At 47.5% G+C, this 12,068-nt stretch overlaps 1 long non-coding RNA gene across 1 annotated transcript; it reads left to right on the forward strand.

Annotated features, from left to right (window-relative positions):
• The first annotated feature begins 7,687 nt into the window (after positions 1 to 7,687).
• Positions 7,688 to 11,817, forward strand: LOC137544082 (uncharacterized). The gene is made up of 3 exons (XR_011025720.1): positions 7,688 to 7,767; positions 8,022 to 8,123; positions 11,734 to 11,817. It is a non-coding gene; the product is annotated as an uncharacterized lncRNA (long non-coding RNA).
• The last annotated feature ends 251 nt before the right edge of the window (positions 11,818 to 12,068 follow it).

Genomic DNA, 12,068 nt, shown 5'->3' on the forward strand with positions numbered 1-12,068 from the left:
TTCACTGTGAGCAGCAGCACCTGATTACTGCTGCTTGGTCAACAAGTGGCTTTCCTCAGCTTTTCCATCTCCCAGTCTGACACTGCTAGAAACTGATCTGGTTACTGGTTAGCCATAGGCAGGGAGGGATTTGTTTTTTTTACCGCCCCAGACCCACTATCTCCAGCCGCCCAATGACAACAGTGGGGATATGAAGGGGTTATCCGACATACGGAGGTGGGTGGATAGATATACTTAATATAGGGTGACCATATTTTGATTTTCAAAAAAGAGGACGATCACCACAGCATGTGGGTGTGGTCATGGGTGGGGCCAAATATACAAGACCTTAGCAGTGTGCTGTCCAACTTCGTGGGCATGGAGGGCCGTTTTTTTTTCTTCCAGACCACATGGTGGAGGGCCGGCCAACCACAAAATGCAATCAGATTTGCAGAAGATTTCCCCACAAAATGCAATGAGATTGGCAACAGATTTCCCCACAAATGGAATCAGATTGGCAGCATATTTCCCCACAAATGCAATCAGATTGGCAGCATATTTCCCCACAAATGCAATCAGATTGGCAGCATATTTCCCTACAAATGCAATCAGATTGGCAGCATATTTCCCCACAAATGCAATGAGATTGGCAACATTTTCCCCCACAAATGCAATCAGATTGGCAGCATATTTCCCTGCAAATGCAATCAGATTGGCAGCATATTTCCCTATAAATGCAATGAGATTGGCAGCATATTTCCCCACAAATGCAATGAGATTGGCAGCAGATTTCCCCACAAATGCTATGAGATTGGCAGCAGATTCCCCACAAATGCAATCTTATTGTCAGCAGATTCCCCACAAATGCAATCTTATTGGCAGCACATTTCCCCACAAATGCAATCTTATTGGCAGCACATTTCCCCACAAATGCAATCTTATTGGCAGCACATTTTCGCACAAAGTGCTACGACATTGAAACGGAAAGGTCTCCTGTGCTGAATAACGACACGCAGCAGTGATATCACACGTGTCTGAGCACCCCGGGGTGTTATATATTCTGTGAAGCCGCATACCTGGCCGGTGGGGGCACCCGTGAGGTCCGGTTTCGGCTTCCCCTCAGCATGTTGCTAGCGTCTGGAATATACCTTCGTCCTTGTACGCGGCTGTGTCAATGTAATTGCGTCAGGAAAGCCGGCTCTTTGGGAGCCGAGCGGCCGAGCCAAAAGAGCCGATGCTTAAAGAGTCGGAATTCTCATCACTAGACTGAGTCTCAGTGATGGGAATTCCGGCTCTTTAGAAAGCATCGGCTCTTCTGGCTTGGCCGCTCGGCTCCCTTTAAAGAGCCTGCTCGTATTTGGCTCCCAAATGGCTCTTTGCCCGGACATTTCAAAAACCTGCCAGGACACCCCGGACAGGTCGGAAAAAGTGGACCTGTCTGGGCAAAAGAGGATGCCTGGTCACCCTAACTAATAGATTAGGAGATTAGACTCTGATTATGGTAGGGATTAGATTGTGAGCTCCTGAGGACAGTCAGTGACATGACTATGTACTCTAATGTGCTGCAGAATGTTAGTGCTATATAAATACATAATAATATGGTAGAACAGACTCTGACTATGGTAGAGATTAGGGTGTGAGCTCTTCTAAGGACAGTCAGTGACATGAGTATGTACTCTGTAATGTGCTTCAGAATATGTTAGTGCTAGATAAATACATAATAATAATATGGTGGAACAGACTCTAACTATGGTAGAGATTAGAGTGTGAGCTCCTCTGTGGACAGTCAGTGACATGACTACGTACTCTGTGAAGTGCTGCAGAAGATGTCAGTGCTATATAAAAACATATTAATACGAATATGGAAGGACATTAGACTGACTATGGTCGGGGTTAGATTGTGAGCTCCTCTGAGGACAGTCAGTGACATGACTACGTACTCTGTGAAGTGCTGTAGAAGATGTCAGTGCTATATAAATACATATTAATAAGAATATGGAAGGACATTAGACTGACTATGGTCGGGGTTAGATTGTGAGCTCCTCTGAGGACAGTCAGTGACATAACTACGTACTCTGTGAAGTGCTGTAGAAGATGTCAGTGCTATATAAATACATATTAATAAGAATATGGAAGGACATTAGACTGACTATGGTCGGGGTTAGATTGTGAGCTCCTCTGAGGACAGTCAGTGACATGACTATGTACACTGTAAAGTGCTGCAGAAGATGTTAGTGTTGCTGGTGGGGAAACAGACTGCAAGATAGGATAGAAAAGAGGGGAAGAGAGCACTACATGGCAGAGAGGGGGAGGGTAATGCTGGGAACACACGGGTCGTTTTTGCGGCAGATAGATAGTTAGATCATTTCCGACATGTCCGATTTCTCGTTTTGCCGCTCGATTCCTGATAGAGTTGAATGGAAAAAGATACGAAAAATGAGCGGAAGATAAGAGAATAGAGTGGGGAATTGAGCGTCAAAATCGATCAAGCGGAGAATCGAGCGGGAAAAACGGCCTGTGTATTCCCAGCATTAGAGACAGATTATGATACTGAGGAAAGTGTGGAAAGAGGAGGAGGAAAAGACATTTTTATTACCAGGATTGCAGTCTGAGCTGCACTGTTTGTCTTGGATATGCTAGGGGAGGAAAGACCAGTAAATAGCAACAGCCTTAGTTTCCCCTCCCTCCAGTATTGGAGCTTATCTTTATTGCAGATATCTTTATAATTGCTTTACTTGCCTGTGACTTCTCCCCCATTTAGGATCTGATCACCTTGGGTGACAGTTGGGCCAGGCTGCACACACGTGTGTCATGTCAGCTATAGCTGGTGACGTGCTGTGTTGCTATCTGCCAGGCGGATTGCTCGGGGCTGCCATACAAGCCTGATTATCGGCTGAGGCGATCGTTATCGGTCGCCTCGGGCCACTTAAGTCAGGCATGTGTACAGCCAGGCCTATACATGACTTAAAGGACAACTGTAGTGAGAGGTATGTAGAGGCTGACATTTATATCCTTTTAGCCTTCTGGGGACTGGGCAGCGTAAATCCTATACCGCACTTGTTGCTGCCTAACTCTGATGCGGCGTAGGATTTACGCCACCTGCCATTTCTGCTCCCGATGCGATCGTGTGCACCCGAGGGGGGAGATTAAGCTGACATCTCCCCTCAGTGATCAGGAACCATCGTGATTGGTGTCAACTAGTAAAAACAATTATTTGCTCACCTGACGTCATCACTAAAGTTCTTTGTTTGTTTGTTTTTTTGCGGTGCAGTAAATGCAGCGTTTTGTCTGTGTGAACCGGGCCTAACCCTTCCATTACCAGATCGACATGTATGCACGCCGGAAATTTTAAAGTACTTTAAATACTTTATTCCACAAATTTAGGAATGTAATTTCTGCCCTTTAGAGATTATGCCACACCTCTACCTAAAATCCATATTTTTTTCGTGCAAATGTTGGCACTGTGTCCAGGTGTTAATACGTTTACATCTGTTTTGTGGCCAGAAATAGTCCCTATAAATGTTAGAATTTGCCTGCCCATTGATGTCTATGGGGGTTCGTGAACGGATGCCATCACTATACATGTAGTATCAGCTCAGGTGTCCTTTAAACATTGACAGTTTATCACAAAAAGGGAAGCAAACTGCATTTTTTCCCCTGCAGTTTGTCTTCTAATAACTGTAGGAGCTGAAGGACAGATCTTAACCACTTGAGGACCAGAGGTTTATACCTCCCTAGTGACCAGGCCATTTTTTACAATTCCACACTTCACAACTTTAACGATTTGTTGCTTGGTCATACAATTTGGCACCCAAATTAACCTCCTGGGCGATACAATAACATCGCCAAGAGGGCGGGGCAGCACTTTTTTTAATGTTTTTTATTTAATCATGTAGCTAGCCAAGCGCTAGCTACATGATGGCCGCTGTGCAGCGGCATCCCCCCACCCCTTCCGATCGCCTCCGGCGATCAGAGCAAACAGAAAATCCCGTTCAGAATGGGATTTCCTATTTGGCTTCCCCCATCGCCATGGCGACGATCGCGATCATGTCATCGACGTCGTGACGTCAAAGGGAGTCCCGATCCACCCCTCAGCGCTGCCTGGCACTGATTAGCCAGGCTGCGCATGGTGTCTCGGGGGGGCCCTGTAACGAGGCGGGTAGCGGCGGATCAGCGGCGAGCGGTTGTTGCATGCAGCTAGCAAAGTGCTAGCTGTGTGTAACAAAAAAAAAATGCAAATCGGCCAAGCAGGGCCTGAGAAATCCTCCGCGGCGGTATAGCCCGAGCTGAGCTCGGGATTATCGCCCAGGAGGTTAATTTTACCTCCTTTTCTTCTCGCAAATAGAGCTTTCTTTTGGTGGTCTCTGATGCTGCGATTGGCTGCCGCTGGCAGGCTGATCGTTGCGGCCATCTGTTTACAATGACAGGAACTCGCACTCAAACGAGCGCGTCTAATCTCACTCCTCGTGAGATGACGCTATATGGCGTGATGAAGGAATCAACAGAGCCACTCTGCGGTCGCCAATCAGCGTTCGCAGAGAGGTTGAGTCAGGAAAGAGTTAACTGAAGCATAGATCACTGCTGCTATTAAACTCTCTGGCTAGCAAGAAAAAACAATCATAAATTTAGGTTTAGATAAGAAAGTCATTAACAGAGCTGGGGTCAGTCTGCAAGCTATAGGAGAGGGGGAGAGCAAACTAGCAGAGCTGATATTCAGTCTGTAAATGCGTGCATTAAAACTCACCCAATCTCAGTTCTGTCTGCTCTGTACTGTGCCCATACACTCGTCAGATTGGCAGCAGATAGATAAGAAATGCATCTGATGATCTATCTGATGCGTTTTTAGAACATTTTTTACCAGGATAGAATTCCAATAGATTTCAGTTTGAAATCTATTGAAATTCGATCTGATGGCATTTTTTTGCCATCAGATTTCCATTAAGGCCAATGCAAACTGATAAGCAATCTCATCAGATCGACCTAAATTTTCCATCCTGCCAGTTCGATGGAAATCCATCGAAATCGATCAAAATCGGCCATCGATCGGTCGATTGGCCAACCGATTTTCAATCGATCAATCGATCGATCGATCGGGATCGATCGGTCGGCCAGAAAATCGGCTGAGTGTATGGGCCCCTTAATCCCTGGTATTTCTCACAGCTTGTATGTCCATCATACAGAGGACATGCTGACTGTCATAACACAACTGGAAGTGAGAGAGATGCAGGGCTTGGGGAACTCTGGAATTCAGGCATTAGTGCCTGATTTCTATGGACCAGAAGAGATTTATTTATTTATTTATTTATTTATTTATTTATATAGCGCTGACATAGTACGCACCGCTGTACAGAGTATATTGTCTTGTCACTAACTGTCCCTCAGAGGCGCTCACAATCTAGTCGCTACCATAGTCATTTGTCTATGTATGTATCATGTAGTGTATGTATCATAGTCTAGGGCCAATTTAGGGGGAAGCCAATTAACTTATCTGTATGTTTTTGGGCTGTGGGAGGAAACCGGAGTGCCCAGAGGAAACCCACAGAGACACGGGGAGATCATACAAACTCCTTGCAGATGTTGACCTGGTTGGGATTCAAAGTGGGGACCCAGCGCTGCAAGGTGAGAGCGCTAACCACTACGCCATCGTGTTGCCCTTATGATGTACTTTGACATATGACCTTCTGATTTTATCTGATTTCATCACCCAAGGCCTTGGCCTTTGTGGCCATTCCAGAAATCCTGTAAGTAACACCGCCCCTGTGTAAACCTATTTAAAGGGAACCTGAGATGGGGGAGTGGCATTTAAAAGAAAATGTACATACCTGGGGTTTCCTCCACCCCCTCTAGGCTGATCGCTCCCTCACTGTCCTCCTGCGCCGTTTGGATCTTCCGTAATTTGGCCATGAAAGTCCTTCGGCCTGGGGCGTACTGCCCATGTGCAGCCTGGCCACGCGTATGCTCCCATCACCGGGAGCCCTCTGAGAAAGCCCCCTGTGACTGGGGAGCATGTGCAGCCGGTCTGTGCCTGCAACGACTGGCCCCGACTGAAGGACTTTATAGGCTGAATTACGGAGAATTCAGGTGTCGCAGGAGGACGGCAAGGGAACGATCAACCTGGAGGGGGCTGGAGGAAGCCCCAGGTATGCAGTATATATATATATATATATATATATATATATATATATATATATATATATATATATATATATATATATATATACACAGTATATAGTATATAGTCCCCCGTCTCCGGTTCACTTTAAATAGGTTTACACTGGGGTGTTTAAAATGGAGCAATTGAATCAATCCTCGGTTACTTTCCATTTCAAGCAGCATACATTTGCATCAGGGCCGGCGCTACCATAAAGGCAAAGGAGGCAGCTGCCCCAGGGCCCAGAGCTTGTAGGGACCCCCAGTGGCTACAAGAGGAAACATTTTTTTTTCAAATCGGCCTTATAGTTTTTGAGAAAATCGATTTTAAAGTTTCAAAGGAAAAAAAATACACATTTAAAAACCTGCCGACTTTAATGGTTAATAGCAAATCCACCTTAAATGCTAGAAACCCTAAATTTGCAGGATATGTTAAGATCATTAGGAATAAGAGGAAAAAAACTATTTTTCAAAAAGACCTTATAGCTTTTGAGAAAATCGATTTTAAATTTTCGAAGGAAAAAAGTATACTTTTAAATTCGGTACATGTCACTTTTAGTAGCAAACCTAACGGTAGTGTAATTTTACATGCATCAAACGAAAGCGCAATAAATTTCCTGACGGGGTTTCCAGGGGGTCTATACGCAGCCACAGCGCTTTGGCCAGGGATCGCTATACAGCCGCAATATGGCTGTATGAATATCCCTGGCATTTTTTCCTATTTTCCCAATTTTTTTTTTATGTTTAGAGTGTGGAATTTTTTTTTTTTTAAACTATGTGGGGTCCCCCCTCCTGAAACTTTATAACCCCTTGTCCCCCATGCAGGCTGGGGTAGCCAGAATGTGGAGCTCCGACCGATTGGGACTTCACACCCTGACTATACCAGCTGCAAAAAAGGTCCCCTAATGCCGATTTTTGTTCCGGGGTATATGTTGGGGGGGGGGGCCCCCAGGTTTATTTTGCCCTGGGGCCCCATTGTTGCTTAAACCGGCCCTGATTTGCATAATTCTGCGCCAACTGAGTTATTTGCATCTCATTGACCATCTCCAAGACGTGCTTACATTTCCTGCTAGATTTATTTAGATCATCTTAGATTTTATTGCTAGCTTAAATGCTGCTGCTAAGGCCCCGTTCACACTTGCGGTTTTGCAAAAACCGCACCGGATGTCCGGACCGCACCGGAGCCGGATCGGACCTGAACCGTACGGTTCCTGTCCGGATCCGGTCCGGATCCGGTCCGGTTGCATACGGTTTCCGTGCGGTATGAACACGGTTGCGGTCCGGATCCGGATTCTTAAAGAGATAACAACCTGTATAAATACCTGGGGTTCTGGGAGGTCAGCAGAAGCTCTGGGGTCATTGTTGGAGACAGCTGGACGTGTGGAGACCATCCTTGGATACAGAGACAGCAGTTGGGACCATGGATCCAGTCATTTTTTACGCTTATTACCTGGGAATTCTCTCCTTCCTGTTGTTTACCTACTACTATGTGGGGAGAAGGCGTGCTCCTCGCAGGAGATGGTGGGTGCACCCTCTACTAGCCAGGAGGCAGAGGAAGAGAGAGTTCCAGGCCCTCTACCGGGACCTCAGACGACACCCACAGAAGTTCTACAGCTACACTCGGATGTCTATTCCCCTGTAAGTATATAGGCCTAAATACACCAACCCCCACCATTCCTAAACACCCCACCCTCACCCCCACAACACCTCATCCCTGTATACCTAGCTAAACACACCACCCTGACCCCCACACCCCTGTATACCTAGCTATACACTACACCCCCACCCTCCACAACACTCCCAAACCTCTGTAAACACACCTCCCCCATCCTCCACCCAACACCTTGTCCCACAACATACTTTACAGCTTCTTCCTTTCCATCTCCTGACAGGTTTGATACCCTTTTGGAGATGGTGAAGGATGACCTTAGGAAGAAGGATACCACGTTCAGGAGAGCAGTCACACCACAAGAACAACTACTCATCACACTGAGGTATGTAAAAACAAATTTTTTTATTGCAAAAACAACCACTTTCCAACATGGAAACATTCTTCCAACATGGAAGACAAAAAATTAACATATCTATGGTATAGCCCGGTCAGTTTTAAGGAACACCAACCACCAACTTTGTGCTGGAAGAGTTGTAGGGCATAGCTGCCCAAGTGTCTTTCGGGGACACCAGGCCCTAAAATTGAAGTGCTTCAAAAACCTAACCACTGGCACATGACCCTCTGAGCCATAGATGAAGGACACAGGGCAGTGAAAAGGCTAGGCCTCTCACCGACCAGTCAAGGTGTCCTTCATCCATGGCTCCAAGGGTCTTGTGCAAGTGGTTAGGAACAAGAACAAAGTGAGGAGCAAGAGGAACCGATGGCAGAGGTGCATGACTACAGGTGCAGTGCAACAGGCACAAGGTTGTGACCCAGGTAGTGTCTTTCGGGGACACCAGGCCCTAAAATTGAAGTGCTTCAAAAACCTAACCACTGGCACATGACCCTCTGAGCCATGGATGAAGGACACATGGCAGTGAAAAGGCTAGGCCTCTCACCGACCAGTCAAGGTGTCCTTCATCCATGGCTCCAAGGGTCTTGTGCAAGTGGTTAGGAACAAGAACAAAGTGAGGAGCAAGAGGAACCGATGGCAGAGGTGCATGACTACCGGTGCAGTGCAACAGGCACAAGGTTGTGACCCAGGTAGTGTCTTTCGGGGACACCAGGCCCTAAAGTTGAAGTGCTTCAAAAACCTAACCACTGGCACATGACCCTCTGAGCCATGGATGAAGGACACAGGTCAGTGAAAAGGCTAGGCCTCTCATCGACCAGTCAAGGTGTCCTTCATCCATGGCTCCAAGGGTCTTGTGCAAGTGATTAGGAACAAGAACAAAGTGAGGAGCAAGAGGAACCGATGGCAGAGGAGCAGGACTACAGGTAGTGTCTTTTGGGGACAAAAGGCCCTAAATTATTAGTGCTTCAAAAACCTAACCACTGGCACAGGACCCTCTGAGCCATGGATGAAGGACACAGGTCAGTGAAAAGGCTAGGCCTCTCACCGACCAGTCAAGGTGTCCTTCATCCATGGTTCAAAGGGTCTTGTGCAAGTGGTTAGGAACAAGAACAAAGTGAGGAGCAAGAGGAACCGATGGCAGAGGAGCATGACTACAGGTGCAGTGCAACAGGCACAAGGTTGTGACCCAGGTAGTGTCTTTCGGGGACACCAGGCCCTAAATTATTAGTGCTTCTAAAACCTAACCACTGGCACAGGACCCTCTGAGCCATGGATGAAGGACACAGGTCAGTGAAAAGGCTAGGCCTCTCACCGACCAGTGAAGGTATCCTTCACCCATGGCTCCAAGGGTCTTGTGCAAGTGATTAGGAACAACAAAGTAAGGAACAAGAGGAATCAAAGGCACAGGAGCAGGACTACAGGTGCTGTGCAACAGGCACAAGGTTGTGACCCAGGTAGTGTCTTTCGGGGACACCAGGCCCTAAATTATTAGTGCTTCTAAAACCTAACGACTGGCACATGACCCTCTGAGCCATGGATGAAGGACACAGGGCAGTGAAAAGGCTAGGCCTCTCACCGACCAGTCAAGGTGTCCTTCACCCATGGCTCCAAGGGTCTTGTGCAAGTGATTAGGATCAACAAAGTAAGGAACAAGAGGAATCAAAGGCACAGGTGCAGGACTACAGGTGCTGTGCAACAGGCACAAGGTTGTGACCCAGGTAGTGTCTTTCGGGGACACCAGGCCCTAAATTATTAGTGCTTCTAAAACCTAACGACTGGCACAGGACCCTCTGAGCCATGGATGAAGGACACAGGTCAGTGAAAAGGCTAGGCCTCTCACCGACCAGTGAAGGTGTCCTTCACCCATGGCTCCAAGGGTCTTGTGCAAGTGATTAGGATCAACAAAGTAAGGAACAAGAGGAATCAAAGGCACAGGTGCAGGACTACAGGTGCAGTGCAACAGGCACAAGGTTGTGACCCAGGTAGTGTCTTTCGGGGACACCAGGCCCTAAAGTTCAAGTCCAGCAAAACCAAAAGTTAAAAAGCCCTGTGATGGTATCCTTCCTCCGAGGATCGGAGGTATTCAGAGGAGCATGTCCAGGAACAATTTGACTCTTTTTTTCAAATTGTATCGGCACCACTACTAGAAAAGGTGGGAGTTGCTGCCTGGAAATCTGGACTCTCTTGGGTGCTGGTCGTGGATGAGCTGGACCCTGACAGCGGTGGCCCATATTGACTGCCTCTGTAGCCGGTGTACATCTGTGATGATTGCCAGGTGGGCACCGCTGTTGGTTGTGGGGGTCTAAAAATTGGTGGTTGCAATAATGGCGTGTCCATGTGCTGTTTAATCACCTCCAGCAAATTGGAATGGCACGCCATCAGGTTTTGTGAAGGCACCTTTTCAAGATATGGTATTAGAGACATCACAGTGTGAAAACACGGGTGTGCCTGCAATTTCAGTAGTTCCTTGCTTTGTTGATGCATTTGCTGCATCATGTTCTGCAGCTGGCCCACCGACTGATGATGCTGCGCACGCAGTTGGTCGATTTCTCCTCTGTGCATCTCATGCATCATTTTAAGCTCGTCCCTGTAGTGCCCATGTACAGCGTCGAGCTCACATTGCAGTGTAGTGATGTGGGACTTGTACTGCTCCATGATATGGCCCCTGTCCTCATCTTGCAACTGCCGGGTTATGAGAGTTTGGTGGCTCTGAAGAATCCCGAGAAGTCCGGAGACAGCCCCGGACATCTCGGACTCTGTCTCTCTCCTTGTTGGGGGGAGGGTACCTCGACGCCTCACTGGTGTGGTGGTCCTCACTGGTGGTGTGGCAGCATCTTCCCGTCCTCTGGCCTGTGTCGGGGTTGCCCTGCGCGCTGGTTGTGCTGCAGTCTCTCGGTGCTCCTCACTTTGTTCTTGTTCCCCTGGAGCTTCCATAGCGGTCGATTGTGGAGGTTCAGCTTCTTCCACACTCGGTCCTGCAACCTCAACATCCAAGCTCTCTTCTGCCAAGTCATCATCAAAGGACGGAGTTGTGATTAAGGACTCCCTCCTCCTACTCCTCGCCTCGGGGCAATAGGTTACATCGGCGACGTCATCATCCACCAAGCTCTCCTCACTGCTGAACCGTGCCTCCTGGGTCGGTTCCTCTTGCTCCAAATTGTCTTCAGTCCTGTAGATAAAAAAAATATTTATTGGTGTGCCAAACAGCATGTGGCGTCAATTCACAGAGCTAGCAAACACTAGCAATCACTTTATCACCCGTTTCTACCCAACATTTGATAAAGCTTGTGAGAAAAGTTCGCTAGCCATGGGAATTGAGGCCATAGCAATACATGGCCGAAGTCATGGTAAATGAGCTCTCAGTTCCTGCCCACAGTAGTGGTACTTACAGTCTAGGTTCCAGGCTTGCATTGATGAAAGACAATTGCTTGGCAAATTGGTAGTCTTTTTGTCGCCTTCCCCCGCCACTGCCACTTCGTTCGGCAAGTTTTTTCTTCCGTAGCCATTTCACATATGCATCCCGTATATTGCGCCACCTTGTCTTGTACCTTTCTCCTGTAACGACATGAAAAATTGATTTCGATTATTTCTCTTGTAGGTACATCGCAACTGGACAAACATATACATCGCTACATGTCACATTTCGTATTGGGAAGAGCACGGTGGCAGGCATCGTCGTGAGGACTTCGAGGATCCTTTGGACGCGACTGAGGGCCAGATACATGCCTGTGCCGGACACCACGAAATGGGAGGAGATCGCCCAGGGCTTCTGGACCGAGTGCAAGTTTCCTAATTGTGTTGGCGCACTGGATGGGAAACACATCCGGATTCAGAAACCCGTGGGGAGTGGCAGCCATTATTTCAACTATAAAAAATACTTCAGCATTGTTCTAATGGCAGTGGCAGATGCGGACTACAAGTTTGTGTACGTGG

This window comes from Hyperolius riggenbachi, chromosome 2, assembly GCF_040937935.1.
Source record: "Hyperolius riggenbachi isolate aHypRig1 chromosome 2, aHypRig1.pri, whole genome shotgun sequence".
NCBI classification, from domain to species: domain Eukaryota; kingdom Metazoa; phylum Chordata; class Amphibia; order Anura; family Hyperoliidae; genus Hyperolius; species Hyperolius riggenbachi.